General features: G+C 37.6%; 1 protein-coding gene and 1 non-coding gene across 2 annotated transcripts in view; one reads left to right on the top strand and one right to left on the bottom strand.

Annotated features, from left to right (window-relative positions):
• Positions 1 to 19509, bottom strand: part of AR (androgen receptor) — a 184605-nt gene that overhangs the window by 82653 nt on the left and 82443 nt on the right. The gene's annotated exons all lie outside the window — the stretch shown is intronic.
• LOC123851391 (U6 spliceosomal RNA) lies at positions 17652 to 17758 on the top strand. The gene has a single exon (XR_006792572.1). It is a non-coding gene; the product is annotated as a U6 spliceosomal RNA (small nuclear RNA).

Here is a 19509-nt window from a genome sequence, read left to right as displayed (position 1 = left end):
TAATATAAATGGAATTATACAATACAATCTTTTGTGACTTGCTTCTTTCATTCAGCATAATTTTTTTTATTATTTTCAATTAGCCAACAAATAGTACATCATTAGTTTTTGATGTAGTGTTCAACGAGTCATTGTTGTGTATAACACCCAGTGCTCATCACAACACGTGTAGCATGTTTTTAAGATTCATCCACATTGTAGCATGTATCATTGCTTTATTTATTTCTGTGTAATATTCCATTGCATGGATATACCACATTTTGTTTATCCATTCATCAGTTGGGGAACATTTGAGTTGCTTTCATTCTGGCTATTATGAATAATGCTGCAATGAATATTGATATACAATTCATATATATGCATATATATATGTATGTATATGTGTGTGTGTGTGTGTGTGTGTATATATATATATATATATATATATATATATATATATATATATAGTCAAGTGGTAACACTTCCAGAAACTTCCAGGCTAGTTTCCAAAGTGGCTGCACCATTTCACATTTTTCCACCAGTTTTATAATAATGGCTCTAATTTCTCCACATCCAAGCTATCTGTCTTTTTTACTAGTCATCTTAGTGGGTGTGAAGTGATACCATATTTCAGTCTTGATTTGCATTTCTCTAATGAGTAATGGTGTTGAGCATTTTTCATTTGTATATCCTCTTTGGAGAAATGTCTACTCAAAATTTTTGCATGTTTTAAAATTGGGTTATTTGCTTTTTTATCATTGAATTGTAAAAAAAAAGTTCTTTATATATTCTAGATTCAATACGCTTATCAGATATATGACTTGCAAATGTTTTTTCTCACTCTGTGGGTTGAAGTTTTACTTTCTTGATGGTATCACTTGCAGCACAAATGTTTTAAAATTTGATTAAGTCTGATTTAACAATTTTTTTCTGCTGTTGCTGTGCCTTTGGTGTCACAAGCTAAGAAACTCCAGCCTAACATAAGGCCACAAAGATTTATGCCTATATTTTCTTTGAGGTGTAATGTCTTGGCTCCAGCATTTAGGTCTATGATATATTGAGATAATTTCTGTGCATGGTATAAAGAAGTGGTAGCATATGATTTCACTCATGTGTGGTATTTATGAAACAAAACAGATGAACATAGGGGAAGGAAGGAAAAAGAGAAGGAGGCAAACCATAAGAGACTCTTAACTATAGAGAACAAACTGAGGGTTGCTGGATGGGAGGTGGGTGGGGGATGGGCTAAATGGGTGATGGGTATTAAGGAGGGTATATGTTGTGATGAGCACTGGGTGTTATATGTAAGTGATGAATCACTAAATTCTACTCCTGAAACCAATATTAAACTGCATGTTAACTAACTGGAATTTAAATAAAAACTTGAAACAAACAAAAGAAGTGGTCCAAATTCATTTCTTTGTATGTGAATATCCAGTTGTCCTATTTGTTGAAAAAACTATTCTTTCTCCCATTGAATGATCATGGCATCATTGTTGAAAATCAGTTAACCATAATGTAAGTGTTTATTTGGGGCCTCTCAACTGTATTTCATTGGTCTATGTATCACACTTAGGTCAGTACCACACAGTCCTGATTGCTGTAACTTTTAGTAAGGTTTGGAATCAGGAAGTGTGAATCCTCCAACTTTGTTCTTCTATCTCAAGACTTTTTTGGTTTTTTGTTTGTTATTTATTTATTTTTAAAATTCCAGTATAATTAACATACAGTGTTATATTAGTTTCAGGTGTACAATACAGTAATTCAACAATTCTATACATCACCCAGTGCTCATCACAATAAGTGTACTCTTAATCCCTTTCACCTATTTCACCCATCCCCCCACCCACCTTCTCTCTGGTAGCCACATATATTCTCTATAGTTAATAGTCCATTTTTTTTGTTTCTCTTTTTTCTTTGTTCATTTGTTTTGTTTCTTAAATTCCACATATGAGTGAAATCATATGCTATTTGTCTTTCTCTGACTTATTTCACTTAGCATAATACTCTCTCGCTCCATCCATGCTGTTGCAAATGGAAAGATTTCAGTCTTTTTTATGGCTGAGTGATAGATAGATAGATAGATATCTACCACATCTTCTTTATCTATTCATCTGTGGATGGACAGTTGGGCTCTTTCCATAGTTTGGCTATTGTAAATAATGCTTCAATAAACATAGGGGTACATGTATCCCTTTGAATTAATTGTTTTTTTTATTCTTTGGGCAAATACCCAATAGTGCAATTGCTGGATGGTAGGGTAGTTCTATTTTTAACTTTCTGAGGAACCTCCATACTGTTTTTCAGAGTGGCTGTACCAGTTTGCATTCTTACCAACAGTTCACGAAGGTTCCTTTTTCTCCACATCCTTGCCAACACTTATAGTTTCTTGTGTTTTTTATTTTAGCCATTCTGACAGATGTGAGGTGACATCTCATTATGGTTTTCAATTGCATTTCCCTGATGATTAGTGATGTTAAGCATCCTTTCATGTGTTTTGGCTATTCCAGGTTTTTTCAATATGAATTTTACAGTCAACATTTCAATTTTTGCTAAGAAGCAATCTGGAATTTTGAGAGGGACTGCCTTGAATCTATGGGGAATATTGTCATCTTAACAATATAAAAGCTTATGATCAATGAAAATGGAAATGATTTTCCATTTATTTATATCTTATTATTCCACAGTGTTTCATAGGTTTAACTGTATAAGTCTTACACTTTTTTTGCAAAATCTACTGGTATTTTATTATATTTGATATTATGAATGAACTGTGTTCTATCACTTTTAAATTATTCCTTGCTAATATAGAGAAATACAATTGATTTCAGCACATTAATCTCGTATTCTGCAACTTTGCTGAATTAATTTATTAGTTCTGATAGTTTATTATGGATTCTTTAGGATTTTCAATATACAAGATTATATCATCTGTGAATAAAGATATCTTTATTTCTTCCTTTCCAGTATAGATGCCTTTACGTTCTTTTTTTTTTTTTTTTGTCCAATTGCCCTGGATAAAACCTCCAGTACAATGGTGCACAGAAATGGTGAGAGCAGACATCCTTGTCTTGTTCCCAATCTTACTGGGAAAGTTTTCAGTCTTTCACTCAAGTATGATGTTAGTTGTGGTTTCTTCATAGGTATCCATTTTCAGTTTGAGTATGTTCCCTCCTATTCCTGTTATTCTAATTGTGAAAGAATATTAAATTTTTTGCCAATTTTTTTCTATATCTATTGAGATGATCACGGGACCTTTATTCTCTTAAATACAGTATAATATATTAAATAACTGATTTTCAGCAGTTAAACCAATCTTTTTTTTTTTTTTTAAAGATTTTATTTATTTATTTGAGACAGAGAGAATGAGAGAGACAGAGAGCACATGAGAGGGGGGAGGGTCAGAGGGAGAAGCAGGCTCCCTGCCGAGCAGGGAGCCCGATGCGGGACTCGATCCCGGGACTCCAGGATCATGACCTGAGCCGAAGGCAGTCGCTTAACCAACTGAGCCACCCAGGCGCCCCGCAGTTAAACCAATCTTACCTTCTTGAGATAAATCCCAATTTTATATTATTGAGATAAATCCATCTTGGTAATTATAATCCTTTCTATTTGTTGCTGGATTTGGTTTGGTATTTCATTGAAATTTTTTCTTATTAATACTCAAAAGTGATATTGGTCTGTAGTGTTCTTTTTGTGTGATATCTTTGGTTTTGTTATTGGGTAACACTGGACCCACAGAATTAGTTGGGAAGCATTTCCACCTCTTCTGTTTTTTGGAAGAATTTGTAAAGGATTGATACTAATTGTTCTGTAAATGTTTGATGGAATTCACCAGTGAAGACAACTAGATCTGGGCTTCCCTTTGTGGTAAGTTCATTCTCTTTCTTTCTTTTTCTTTTTTTGAATTTGAAAGGCAATGTTTATTTATCTGTATAAGTTCTGGTGCCCTGGTAGAAGCAGATAGTATAATTATTTCCATTCCAAGGATAAAGGTGGAGGTACAGAGTGTCCTGGTATCCTCCCTCCAAAGTCTGAGCTATTCATACTGTACTGGCTCTCTCTGACACTGTGGTTTTGTTTGTTCATTTTGTTTTTCAATTTTTTTGACTATAGTTGACACACAATGTTACATTCACTTTAGGTGTCCAACATAATGATTCTACAAGTTTATACATTATGCTATGCTCCCCACAAATGTAGCTACCCACACACTGGCTTTCAGTTAGGGAATGAATAAGTCACCAGAAAAAAAGGTACAGCATAAGGAATATAGTCAATGATATTGTAATAACACTGTACAGTGGCAGATGGTACAGGAACTTCTTTATTATATTACTAACATAATGAAGTAATATTATACTCTCTTTACTTGTTAAAGAAATATTCAGAATTTCTATTTAAGTTAGTTTACATAGTTTGTGTCTTCTTGACTATTTCCCATTTCATCTAGGATATGTAATCGGTTGTCATACATTGTTCATAGTGTTCCCCTTTAATCCTTTTTAAAAATTTTTTAATTTAAATTAAATGTAATTAACATATTACTGTATTTTTTTATTATGTTATGTTAGTCACCATTCAGTACATCATTAGTTTTTGATGTAGTGTTCAATGATTCATTATTTGCATATAACACCTTGTGCTCATTACAACACGTAAACATACTACCATATTATTAGTTTCAGCTGAATTCTACCTCTGAAACATATTACTGTATTATTAGTTTCAGAGGTGGAATTCAGTGATTCATCAGTTGCATACGACAATTACTGGTCATTACATCAAGTGCCCTCCTTAATGCCCATCACCCAGTTATGCCATCCCCCCACCTCTCCTCCAGCAATCCTCAGTTGGTTCCCTATAGTTAAGAGTCTCTTATGGTTTGCCTCCCTCTCTGTTTTCCTCTTATTTTTCCTTCCCTTCCCCAATGTTCATCTATTTTGTCTCTTTAATTCCACATATGAGTGAAATCATACAGTATTTGTCTTTCTCTGACTTATTTTGTATGCATAATACCATCTAGTTCAATCCACGTCATTGCAAACAGCAAAATATCATTCTTTTGATGGCTGCATAATATTCCATTGTATATATATACCAAAATTTCTTTAGCCATTCTGACTGGTGTGAGGTGGTATCTCACTGTGGTTTTGATTTGTATTTCCCTGATGCTAAGTGATATGGAGCATTTTTCATGTGTCTGTTGACCGTCTGTATGTCTTCTTTGAAGAAATGTCTGTTCATGTCTTCTGCACATTTCTTGACCAGATGTTTTGTTTTTGGGGGGTGTTGAGTTTGATAAGTGTTTTATAGATTTTGGATACTAACCCTTTGATAGACATTTGCAAATATCTTCTCCCATTCCATAGGTTGCCTTTTAGTTTTGTTGACTGTTTCCTTTGCTGTGATTTTTTTTTGTTTATTTTGATGAAGTCCCAATAGTTCATTTTTGCTTTTATTTCTCTTGCTTCTGGAGACATGTCTAGCAAGAATTTGCCGTGGCTGAGGTCAAAGAGGTTTCTGCCTGTGTTCTCCTCCAAGAGTTTAATGGATTCTTGTCTCACATTTAAGTCTTTTATTCGTTTTAAGTTTATTTTTGTGTATGGTGTAAGAAAGGGGTCCAGTTTCATTCTTCTACATGTGACTATCCAATTTTCCCAACACCATTTGCTGAAGAGACTGTCTTTTTTCCACTAGATATTCTTTCCTGCTATGTTGAAGATTAGGGTACCATATAGTTGTAGGTCCATTTCTGTGTTCTCTATTCTGTTCCTTTGATCTATGTGTCTGCTATTTTCCCAGTACCATACTGTCTTGATGATTACAGCTTTGTAATATGGCTTGAAGTCCAGAATTGTGATGCCTCCAGCTTTGGTTTTCTTTTCCAACATTCCTTTGGTCTTTTCTGGTGCCATACACATTTTAGGATTGTTTGTTCTAGCTCTGTGAAAAATGTTGATGGTATATTGATAGGGATTGCATTGAATGTGTAGATAGCTTTGGGTAGCACAGACATTTTAATAATATTTGTTCTTCCAATCCATGAGCATGGAATGTTTTCTCCATTTCTTTGTGTCTTCCTCAATTTCTTTCATAAGTGTTCTATAGTTTTCAGAGTACAGATATTACACCTCTTTAATTAGGTTTATTCCTAGGTATCTTCTGGTTTTTGGTGCAATTGTAAATGGGATGGATTTCTTGATTTCTCTTTATTCTGCCTCATTGTTAGTGTATAGAAATTCACCTGATTTCTGGGCATTGATTTTATATCCTGTGACTTTGCTGAATTCCTCTACCAGTCCTAGCAATTTTGTGGTGGAGTCTTTTGGGTTTTCTACATTGAGTATCATGTTATCTGCAAAGAGTGAGAGTTTGACTTCTTTTCCAATGTGGATGCCTTTTATTTCTTTTTGTTGTCTGATTGCAGAGGCTACGATTTCCAGCACTTTGTTGAACAAAAGTGGTGTGAATGGATATCCCTGACGTGTTCTTGACATTAGGGGAAAGTTCTCAGTTTTTACCTGTAGAGCATGATATTCACTGTGGGTTTTTCTTATATGGTTTTCATGATATTGAGGTATGTTCCCTCTATCCCTACACTGCAGAGTTTTTATCAAGAAAAGATGCAGTATTTTGTCGAGTGCTCTTTCTGCTTCTACTGAGAGGATCATAATGGTTCTTGTCCTTTCTTTTATTAATGTGGTGTATCACATTGATTGGTTTGCAGATACTGAACCACCCTTACAGCCCAGGAAGAAATCCCACTTGGTCATAGTGAATAACCCTTTTGATGTACTGTTGGCTCTTATTAGCTAGTATCTTGGTGAGAATTTCTGGATGCATGTTCATCAGGGATATTGGTCTGTAATTCTCCTTTTTGGTGGGGTCTGTGCCTGGTTTTGGGATCAAGGTAATGCTGGCCTCATAGAATGAGTCTGAAGTTTTCCTTCCATTTCTATTTTTGGAAACAGTTTCAGAACAATAGGTAATAATTCTTTTTTAAATGTTTGGAGGAATTCTGCTGGGAGGCCATATAGCCCTGGACTCTTTTTTGGGAGATTTTTGATTACTGATTCAATTTCTTTGCTGGTTATGGGTCTGTTCAGATTTTCTATTTCTTCCTGTTTCAGTTTTGGTAGTTTATATGTTTCTAGGAATGCATCCATGTCTTCCAGATTGCTGAATTTGTTGGCATGTAAGTGCTCATAATATTGTCTTATAATTGTTTTTATTTCTTCAGGGATGGTTGTGATCTCTCCTCTTTCATTCCTGATTTTATTTATTTGGGTCCTTTCTCTTTTTGGTATGTGTGGCTAGGGGTTTATCAATCTTATTAATTCTTTTAAATGAACAAGCTCCTAGTTCATTATTCTGCCCTACTGGTTTGTTTTGTTTCTGCTCTTATCTTTATTATTTCTCTTCTCCTGCTATATTTAGGTTTATTTATTTGTTTATTTGTTTATTTATTTATTTATTTATTTATTTATTTATTTATTTATTTGCTGTTCCTTTACCAGCTCCTTTAGGTGTAAGGTTAGGTTGTATATTTGAGACTTCTTGTTTCTTGAGAAAGACTTGTATTGCCCTATACTTCTGTCTTAGGACCACCTTTGCTGCATCCCAAAGATTCTGAAATATTGTGTTTTTATTTTCATTAGCTTACATGTATTTTTTTTAATTCTTTTTAATTTCCTGGTTGAACCATTCATTCTTTAATAGGATGCGCTTTAACCTCCATGTATTTGTGTTCCTTCCAATTTTTTTTCTTGTAGTTGACTTAACGTTTTAAAACATTGTGGTCTGGGGTGCCTGGGTGGCTCAGTCGGTTAAGCATCTGCCTTCGGCTCAGGTCATGATCTCAGGGTCCTCGGATAGAGCCCCAAGTTGGGTTCCCTGCTCAGCGGGGAGTCTGCTTTTCCCTCTGCCTCTGCCCCTCCTCCCCCACTCTTGCTCTCTCTCTCTCCCTCTCTCCCTCTCAAATACATAAATAAAATCTTTTTTAAAAAAGCACTGTGATCTGAAAATATGCATGGAATAATATCAATATTTTTGTACTGGTTGAGACCTGATTTGTGACCCAGTGTATGATCTGTTCTGGAGAATCTTCCATGTGCACTCAAGAATAAGGAGTATTCTACTGCTTTAGGATAAAATACTCTGAATATATCTATGAATTCCATCTGATCCAGTGTGTCATTCAAAGCCCTCGTTTCCTTCTTGATCCGCTTCGATGATCTGTCCATTGCTGTGAGTGGGATGTTAATGTCATCTACTATTATTGTATTATTATCAATGAGTTTCTTTATGTTTGTTATTAATTGGTTTATATATTTGGCTGCTCCCAAGTTAGGAGCATAAATATTTACAATTGTTAGATCTTCTTGTTGGATAGACCCTTTTATTATGATATAGTATCCTTCTTCATCTCTTATTATGATATTTGTTTTAAAATCTAGTTTGTCTGATATAAGGATGGCTACTCCAGCTTTCTTTTGATGTCCATTGGCATGATAAATGGTTCTCCACTCCCTCACTTTCAATCTTGTGGTGTCTTTTGGTCTAAAATGAGTCTCTTGTAAGCAGAATATGAATGAGTCTTGTTTTTTTTTTATCCAATCTGATACCCTATGTCTTTTGATTAGAGCATTTAGTCTATTTACATTCAGAGTAATTATTAAAGGATATGAAATTAGTGCCATTGTATTACCTGTAAAGTCACTGTTCCTATAGATTGTCTCTGTTCCTTTCTGGTCTTTGTTACTTTTGGCCTCTCTCTTCATTCAAAGGATTCTCTTTAATATTTCTTGCAGGGCTGGTTTAGTGTTCACAAATTCCTTTAGTTTTGTCTTGGAAATTATCTCTCTTTCTATTCTGAATTACAGCCTTGCTGGATACAGTATTCTTGGTTGCATATTTTTCCCATTTCTCACATTGAATATATCATGCCAGTCCTTTCTGGCCTGCCAGGTCTCTGTGGACATTTCTGCTGCTAGCCTTATGTGTCTACCTTTGTAGGTTAAGAACCTCTTGTCCCAAGCTGCTTTCAGGATTTTCTTTTTATTTTTGAAATTTACAAGTTTCACTATTATATGTCAAGGTATTGACCTATTTTTATTGATTTTGAGGGGGGTTCTTTTTGCCTCCTGGACTTCATGCCAGTTTCCTTCCCCAGATTAAGGAAGTTCTCAGGTATAATTTGTTCAAATAAACCTTCTGTCCCTTTCTTCCACTCTTCATCTCCTAGGACAGCTATTATTTGGATATTATTTCACTTTATTGAATTGCTGATTTCTCAAAGTCTCCTGTCGTGATTCAATAGTTGCCTTTTTCTCTTTTTTTTCAGCTTCCTTATTCTCCATCATTTTGTCTTCTGTATCACTGACTCTCTCTTCTGCCTGATTTATCCTCACTGTTAAAGCCTCCATTTTTGACTGCATCTCAGTAATAGCATTTTTAATTTTGGCCTGATTAGATTTTAGTTCTTCTATTTCTATAGTAAGGGATTCTCTCATGTCTTCTATGCTTTTTTTTTTTTTTTAAGATTTTATTTATTTGATAGAGAGAGACACAGTGAGAGAAGGAACACAAGCAGGGGGAGTGAGAGAGGGAGAAGCAGGCTTCCCGTTGAGCAGGGAGCCCGATGCGGGGCTTGATCCCAGGACTCCGGGATCTTGACCTGAGCTAAAGGCAGAAACTTAATGACTGAGCCACCCAGGCGCCCCTCTTCTATGCTTTTTTTCAAGCCTAGCTAGTATCTTTATAATCATTTTAAGTTCTAGTTCAGACATTTTACTTACTTCTGTAGTGATTATATCCCTGGTGGTGTGTATTCTTTCTTTTGGGGAGAGTTTCTCCTTCTAGTCATTATTTCCAGTAAGGAAGGATGAAAGAAAAAAAAAAACAGCAAAAGCAGCAGTAACAACAACAACAACTACAACAACAACCAAAACTTCAAGAACTGATTCTGGTGTATGCTGTGTATACTCTGCTGTTGTGTTTTGGCCGCTCTTTCCCACTGGCCTTTCCTCTACAGAGTTCTTCCTTGCTTGTAGTGGGGAGTGTTTGGACCTTTAAGTAGGTGTGCTTTGATTTGTTTGTAAGATAAGCCTTGCATCTGCCATGTTCTCTCACTCCAATTTGCAGACCCTTTCCTTAATCCTCAGATCATCTTCCTAGTTGTTCAAAATAGTTGAATGTTGATCTAGCTGTATTCAAAGGACCAGGTATGTTCAGGGTCCCCCTACTACTCTGCCATCTTAACTCTAGAAGCCCTTTAATCCTGTTTTATTGTTTTAAGATAGGTAGTGATATCCTCACTTGCATTGCTGGTTTTATGTGAGTCTTCTTTTTTTCTCAATCTAATGGTTTGTCAATTTTGATCTTTTCAAAGTAACTTTTGATTTCATTGATTCTATTGATTCTTCCTATCTTTTATCTAATTTATCTCCCCTCTAATTTTTATTAATATTTCTTCCTGTATTTTTGTTTTTATTTTGCTTTTTTCTAGTTTCTTAACGTGAACAGTGAAATTATTGATGTGAGATTTTTCTTATTAATATAGGTGTATTAATCTGTTCTGGCTAGTACAATAAAATACCACAGACTGGGTGGCCTATAAACAACAGAAATTTATTTCTCATGGTTCTAGAGGCAGGAAGTCTGCGATCAGGTTGCCAGCATTGTTGTGTGAGGGCCCTCTTCCAATATGCAGACTTCTCCTTGTATTCTCACAGGGTAGAAAGACAAGCAAACTCTAATCACTTTCTTTTATAAAAGCACTAATCACATTCATGAGGGTGCACTTCATGATCTAAGTACCTCCTAAAGGCCTCACTTCCTAATACCATCACATTAGGCATCAAGATCTCAACATACGAATTTGCAAGGGAAACACATTCAGACTACAGCATTAGGCATTTATAGCTATAAATTTCCCTTTAAGTACTGCTTTAGCTTATCTGTATCTCATAGGTTTTGATACATTACATTTTTGCTGTTATTCAGGAATTTTCTCATTTCTCCTTTGATTTCTTTGATCCACTGCTTATTTAGGAGTGTGTTATTTAATACTACACATTTGTGAACTTCACATATTTCCTTCTGCTATTGATTTCTAATTACTTTCATGTGATCAGAGAACACATAGTCATTTTTCTTGAATAAGAGCACTTCAGATTGTTGCTAGACTTTGTTTCCTTTCCAGAGTTCTGGAGAAATTGGTTTTCACAATTTTTGCTAGTATGTTTGTTGCTTTTATGAAAAGGCAGCTTTATGGCAGTCTTCACTCTACCATTGTTTAAGCCTTCCTTATATTCCAAGCCAGGTTATAGTTCACAAGCTACAAAAATCACTCCTTCCCCCAACACATACACACACACACTAATCCTCATTGTGTGTCATGAAGGGAGGAAGAAGAGACATCACTCATACCATTCATTCATCCATTCAAAATTCATATCATTCATACATTATGAAGGGGGAGCTCTGCTAAATGATGGGTATGTAAAGATGAGAAAGACACAGCCCCCGTTTGCAGAGGAGTTTTCATGGGTTCGTTTTGGGCTAATATGAGTGCACAAATGGTTAATCCAATCTATAAGAAAAAAATACTATAAAAGGGGCCAAGATACTGATTACTACAGGAAAAGAAAATTGTGTGTTTTGCCTGGGGGTCCTAAAAGTACCAGGTACTAAAATCCTCTTACCAATCTAGCTAGATGTTTTACATACTTGTCAAACATTTACTCTGGAATAGATTGGATGAGGATGCCCATGGTTCTAATGTGTACTCAAGCCACAGACCTGACATGCAGAGACATGTATGAATAGAACAATTACTTATCACTATGTATCCAGTAGTTGTAGGCTTACTGGTGATTTACATTTTCCTGTAGTTTATATCAACTGACAGACATGCCAAGACAGCTGGAAGGGTGGCAGTAAGACTGTTTTTATCAGTGTGCCTCACCAAAATGACCAAGCTGTCCTTTTCTTCTGAAATCACTTTCAGAAATGGGGCTGAACAGATTAAGCCTTATTACAGTCATGCCTTTACATCTCCCAAGCCACATCTGCTGTATTCCATGAGCCAAAATCTTTCCAATGGCTTCCTAGCCATCTCAGCCAATCAGCCACGGAAGAACTAGCCAGATTCCTTTCTGCAATGTCATCAAATCTGAGGGCTGAGAGATGTTTCCACATTCTTTGTTTCTGGAATCCATTACCAAAAAAACAGGAAATGAGAAAGTAACTTGTTTTTAATTTACATTAAATCTTACCGGACCAATATTTTCTTCACATCCTCCACTTGAACTTCTGATACTAGAGATTGAGGGCTTACTATGTATTAAGCACTGTCAAAGATGCTTCATCCTCACAACTACTACTACAGGATACACAGACTATCTCCATTTTACAATGAGGAGCCAGAAGTACAGAGCCATTGATTAATTTTTTCAAGATCACAGAGCTAATTAAAGTAGAACAGCAAGGATTTGAATGCATGTCTGGCTAATTCCAAAACCTATGCTTTGTCTACCATGCATATATGACATAGCACTGTCATTGACTGTCAGGGCTGGATGGTTCTCAGAGATCATCTAGCCCAGTGTTTTTCACCCTTGGGTGCATGGCAAAATCGCTAGGGGAGCTTTCCACCCCCCAATTCTGATTTAATTGAATTTAGGTGGGGTCCAGGCATCCTATTTTTTAAAAAGTTGATGTTATTGATATTAATGTCAAATCAGGGATTCAAACCAGTGATTTAGTCTCTCTTACTGTTCAGGGGAAAATTTGGGGCCCAGAAAATGACAGAGAATTGACTAGAAGAAACAGTTTCCCAGAGATAGGCCTGAGACTAGAAGCCAGGTGTTATAACCTCTATGCCAGAGTTCTGTAGAGCAATGTTTTTAGTCATATTCTGTAGACTAACTTTTCCCAGGGCCTAGAATATGCAAGAGTCAACCTATGGGGGGCGCCTGGGTGGCTTAGTCGGTTAAGCGTCTGACTCTTTGTTTTGACTCAGGTCATGATCTTGGGGTCCTGGGATTGATTCCTGTGTTGGGAATCCCCACTCAGTGGGGAGTCTGCTTGTCTCCCTCCTTCTCTGCCCCTCTCACCGCATATATATATAGAGAGAGAGAGAGACAGAGAGAGAGACAGAGAGAGACTGGGATATATATATATATATAACCATGGGTTAGTCTGGATATAATGTAATAATATACATCCTCAATGTGTTTCACCTACCATCACCACCCAGTCAGTGACTACTATCTTTTAATTTACTGCCTAAATAACACCCACCCTTCCCCCCACACCTTACCTTCAAAATACCTGCAACTCTCTTATTGAAGTCTTTCTGCTTTCTGTCTGATCCTCTCCAATCCATAAATTACATAGGACCCCAGAGGAATTCTATCTAAAACATTTGCTTCTGTAACTCTCCTCCTTAAGACTTTTTAATAATTCCCTATGGTCTACAGCAGTGGCCTAATTCACTGATGCATCAGAATCCCCGGAAGAGCTACAGAGCTCTGATCACACCCTAACTTAGCCCAGAGTTGTCTGAATCTGAAGCTACAGGTGAAACCTGAGTATCTGTAATTTTATGAAATGCTTAAGTGATCTTAGGCAGACACTAAAAATAACTTGGCCTACAGGATACAAATTCAAAGCATTAGCTTGGCATTCAAGGCCTATTTCTAGCTCCTTATCTCTTCCACAAATTTTCCCATATGAACTTCAAGCCATACCACCACACCTTGTTTCAGTTCTTCTGTCTTAAGTCTGTTTACCCCTCTGTGTCTTTGCTTACATTGGCATTCCCTCCAACTGGAATGACATTGCAGTGCTCCCAACCATTTGTCTCCCTTGCCATGTTATCTCATAATTCAAGTCCCAGCCCAAGAGGCCATCACCTACTCCGTGAAGCCTTAAAAAAAAAAAAAAAAAAAAAAAAAAAAGATTTAATTTATTTATGAGAGAGAGAGAGGGAGAAGCAGACTCCCCGCTGAGCAGAGAGCCCGATGCGGGACCTGATCCCAGGATCCTGAGATCATGACCCTAGCTGAAGGTGGACACCCAACTGACTGAGCCACCCAGGCGCCCCCATGAAGCCCTTCTTGACTCTCTATGCTTTAGATGGAATATGATCATGCTCCCAACTTGCACAGTCTTTCAGAAGCACCTATAATGTTTTATATCACAAATAATCTATGTGTGCATCTGTTTCCCATCCATCATGTGGCATTCATTGATGAATTTCCAGTGTCTAGCCCAGATACTGCCTAAGCACTTCCCACTCAACTCACCTCTCTCTTTCCTCCTTGATTTACTCTTAAGCCTCACAACAAAGTTGGAAAACAGCCATGTTGCCTTTTAAACAACATCTCAATTTGAAGGCCAAGATAGATCCTAAACAACTTTTGAGTTCTAATTAGGACACTGCTAAACTATATCAGATATATGAAAACCTCTCTTAAAAAATACCAAATATTTAACAATATCTATTTGATTATAGTATCTCCCACTTCCTGCCTACAAATTCTTCCTCATATCTAACCCAAATCCCTGAAAATATATTTTTCCTCTGTCCTCAGCAGAAATGGAGAACAGCTCCTTGACATACTCTTACCTTGCCTTACTTTCCTTCTATAGTAAAATTAAACACAGAGTTGAACAAAATGTAATCTAGGATAAAACCTGAGAAGGAAAATGTGTCATACTTGGCATCTTTTTGAACTAGATGACAGTGAAGTGGTAAAGAGCTGGTGGAACTGTCATTGTTAGATAAACATAGATGAATTGTTCAACTTGATGAACGAGTTCTTTCCATTCTGCAAAGTGATCATGTGGTCTCTGACACAGTACCTTCCTAGTTCCCCTTCGCCATTATTATGAACAGATAAGTTGCTGTCAGGCAGAGCTTGCTTTCCCTTATCCTTGGCCACTGTTTATTTTCCTCCACAGTTTCTGCTCTGGAATCTGCTTTGGTATACTAGACTAGGAGTTGGAAGCCTGAGATGCCATCATAAATTGTGATACTAACTTGTTGCCATACCAACCTTGGACTAGTCACCTTTTATCTTGACCCTCAGTTGTCTCATCTTATAAAACCTGCATTATCAAGTACATAAAGCTCACTGATACACCTTTATCTCCTGAGATCTGCATAACCACTCTATGAGGCAAACAGATGAGTCAGGGAAAGTTTGGGGAGTTAAGTTAAGCAAGTTGTCTGAAGTGGTACAGCTAGAAAGTAGCAGGGTTGTAATTTGAACTCCGGTTTTAATTCCTAATCTGGCACTCTTTCTAATATACCAAACTGCTTTCTGGTATCTATAAAACAAGAGTGTTGGATTAGAGATGTTTAATTTAACAACAATTATATGAACAGCATTTCATAAATTTTAAAATACCTTCACATTCATTATCATCCATTCCGTCAATAAGAATGTATTCAGGACCGGGGCACCTGGGTGGCTCAGCTGGTTAAGCGACTGCCTTCGGCTCAGGTCATGATCCTGGAGTCCCTGGATCGAGTCCCACATTGGGCTCCTTGCTCGGCAGGGAGTCTGCTTCTCCCTCTCACCCTCCCCCCTCTCATGTGCTCGGTCTGTCTCTCATTCTCTCTCAAATAAATAAATCAAATCTTTAAAAAAAAAATAAGAATGTATTCAGGACCTACCATAAACCAGGCACCATTAGATTAGGGATACAGTGATGAAAAAGTCATACGAAGTGAATGACTGCCTTTAGGAAGCTTCCATTTGGGGGGAGGTGCATGAAAAAAGCATATGAAGACTCAAAAAATAATTTCAGCTACTGATAAGTACAGCAGGGTAAGGAGATACACAGTTGACTGAGAAGTATCTTATTTAATTTCCCCAACAACCCTGCCATATAGAGATTTTCATTAATCCCATTCTCCAGATAAGCAAAAGGAGTCAGAGGAGCTAAGCCAGTGAGCAACACAGCTGGGCCTAGACACAGTAACTTCGGACTATGTGTTCCACGCTCCTTCCATTCTGCTGCCTTGCTCCTGCTACTAGTTTTCTAGGATTCCATGATTTAGTCTCCAAATGACTGACTCTTGAGTACTTGGTTCAATAATGCCCTATCTCCAAAGGAGGATGAGATGTAGGCTAAATTCTCTGTGATCGTGAGATCAGGAGCACCAGACAGTTAGCTTTCAAAGCAGAACCAGGTTGTGGGTTCACTTGTTTATCTTTATCAATTCCTTGAGAGTCGCAGTTTTTTGTTGTTGTTGTTTACTGTTCTACTCCCAGTGCCTAGCACATGGCTTGGCTCCTAAGTAGTGTTTGTTAAATATTTACTGAACCCAGGGGTGCCTCTGTGGCTCAGTGGGTTAGGCGGCCAATTCTTGGTTTCAGCTCAGGTCATGATGTCATGGGTTGTGGGACTGAGCTCGGCACGGGGCTCCAGGTTCAGGGGGTAGTCTGCTTGAAGATTCTCTCCCTCTGCTCCTCCCCCACTCACATGTGCACTCTCTCTAAAATAAATAAACCTTTAAAAAATATATACTGAACCTATAAATGAATGAATGTATAAATCAATGAATGAATGAATGAACGAACTAATGAGAAAACAAATGAACATAGCTTGCAGAAAACTAGGTTGGTGTGTTCCTGGCAAAGGGAGCAGTTTAACCTTCAACCTCCCCTGAGAAGCAAGCTTCAGCTGCTTTCTCCCAGGGGCAAACAGGCATGACAAAAAGCCAGGTGGGAGCTGGCATCTGAGGGTGAGAAAAAGGAAACATCATACTACAAGAAGCATAACCAGCTAAGTTGAAAATGCAATGCCCTCTCTAAGTAGATAGGAGAGGACAGTGATATAATTTTCTTCCCCTCTCAGCTCTGGAAAGCTGTACTTTTTTCTCCATACTTCTTTTTTTTTTTTTTTTTTTTCTATCGTGTTATGTTAGTCCCCATACAGTACATCATTAGTTTTTGATGTAGTGTTCTGTGGTTCATTGTTTGCATATAACACCCAGTGTTCCATGCAGTACGTGCCCTCCTTAGTACCCATCACCGGGCTCACGCATCCCCCCAGCCCCCTCCTCTCTAACACCCTCAGTTTGTTTCTCGGAGTACATAGTCTCTCATGGTTCGTCTCCCCCTCCAATTTCCACCCCTTCATTTTTCCCTTCCTTCTCCATACTTCTTAGGCGATGAGGAAATAGTGGATCTGAAATGTGGTTCTTGCTTCCTGCAGTTTGGAAGTTGAAAAGGGCAATATTCTATCTGATGAGGACTAGAGTGGTCTGGAGACCTTTCATGGGGCTAAGTAATACTGGGCTGCCTGGGGCCCTGTGCCGCACTTTCATTAAATGTCCTAAACACAACTAACCAATCAATCAATGTCCTAAACACAATTTGCCTAGATGCTTATGCTATACCCATATAAAAACAGAGTGGTCTCGGGCGCCTGGGTGGCTCAGTTGGTTAAGCGACTGCCTTCGGCTCAGGTCATGATCCTGGAGTCCTGGGATCGAGTCCCGCATCGGGCTCCCTGCTCGGCAGGGAGTCTGCTTCTCCCTCTGACCCTCCTCCCTCTCATGCTCTCTCTGTCTCATTCTCTCTGTCTCAAATAAATAAATAAAATCTTTAAAAACAAACAAACACACACAAAAAAAACAGAGTGGTCTCATGCTCACTTCAGCAGCACATATACTAAAGTTGGAACGTTACAGAGAAGATTAGCATGGCCCCTGTGCAAGGATGACATGCAAATTAGTGAAGTGTTGCATATTAAAAAACAAAACAAAGCAAAACAGTGGTCTCTGGACATCTACAACTGACTTGGATAGAGACGAGAAAAAATACCCATGTAAAGGAAGAAAGCTAGTATTGACTTAACACCCCATGCCAGCACCGTGACACCTATAGTCACACTTACTGAGCAACTACAGTTCCCATCCATAGAATGGAGATAGTCACAACATCTACCCACCTGGTTGTTATGTGGATTAAGTGAGCTAATTCATGTTAGATGTTCTGCAAGTACATGGTATGTAATATGCATTGAATAACAAAATAAGATGCTACAGCACACCACCACCATCATAATCATTATTACTGTCATCATCACCACCATCTATGTGCAGTGTATATTTCAGGTGCTTTCATATCAATTACCATAATGTATCCTCTCCACAACCTTGCATGGTTGAAATGATAGATGAAGAAACTAAAGCACAGTGAGACATGGCAACTTGCCTAAGGTTCTGCAACTGGAAAGAAACGCATCAAGGAATAACAACTAGGGGCACCGGTGTGACTCAGTCAGTTAAGCATCCAACTCTGGTTTTGGCTCAGGTCATGATCTCAGGGTCATGAGATCGAGCCCCGAGTCAGGCTCTGCATTCAGCATGGAGTCTGCTTGGGATTCTTTCCCTCTTCCTCTCCCTCCTCCTCTGCCCCTCTCCCATCCCTCGCACACACACTCTCTCTCTCAAATAAATGACGTCTTAAAAAAATAAAAAGAAAAAAAAGAAGTAACAGCTACATCCATTTGAATATTCTTTCACTGTATACACACAAGGCTAAAATAAACTCTGGCCACCACAACTGGTCATAGATATTCGGAAATCCTGAATATTTTTACACTAATACCATTTGCACACCACTGTTGGAAGCAAATGTAATTATATCTTAAAATTCCATTTTTATTCTTAGATAAGCAAACGGTTGTGACTACAGCTGAAAAAAAAAATCAAGAATATTGTTTAGGATTTGAAGGGAAAAAAACATGCTTTTATAAAAATGTAAATCAAAATTAGAAGTTTTAATATAAGATATGCCAAAGCTCATTTATAAGGGAGAAGTGCATTTTCTATAATGATTCCTCTAACCATGGAACTGGTCTCTTACAGATTTGTATATAGGTAACAAAATTGCCACATTCTGTATTTGCTACAGCTCATTATCTTTATCAAAACCTTCACACCCATTCAAAAGGTGGCAACTGAATTCTTCTATGCTCCAGGGACACAGAAAGAAACAAGCAGCAGACGTTTCTTGAAGCCATCATAGGCAAACAGCTATTCAAATATAATTTGAAAAAAAAATTAAGTGAGAATAATACAGAGCGATGTAAAAACATGGTAGTGGGGGAAAACACAATCTTTTTTTTTTTTTTAAAGATTTTTTATTTATTTATTTGACAGAGAGAGACACAGCGAGAGAGGGAACACAGCAGGGGGAGCGGGAGAGGGAGAAGCAGGCTTCCCGCCGAGCAGGGAGCCCGATGTGGGGCTCGATCCCAGGACCCTGGGATCATGACCCGAGCCGAGGGCAGATGCTTAACGACTGAGCCACCCAGGCACCCCAAAACACAATCTTTAAACAGCTTCACTGAGACGTAATTTACATCCATGAAGTCCACCATTTAAATTATACAATAAAGTATATATATATAATATATATATAATTTAATGTTTTTTAGCATATTTACAAAGTTGTGCAAATAGCACCACTATCTAATTCCAGAATATTTCATTACCCC

The sequence above is a fragment of the Mirounga angustirostris genome, unplaced genomic scaffold (genome assembly GCF_029215605.1).
Source record: "Mirounga angustirostris isolate CCGP_5_RB_7025 unplaced genomic scaffold, mMirAng1.0.hap1 SCAF_11, whole genome shotgun sequence".
Taxonomy (NCBI): domain Eukaryota; kingdom Metazoa; phylum Chordata; class Mammalia; order Carnivora; family Phocidae; genus Mirounga; species Mirounga angustirostris.
This window is presented reverse-complemented; position numbering and strand designations above follow the sequence as displayed.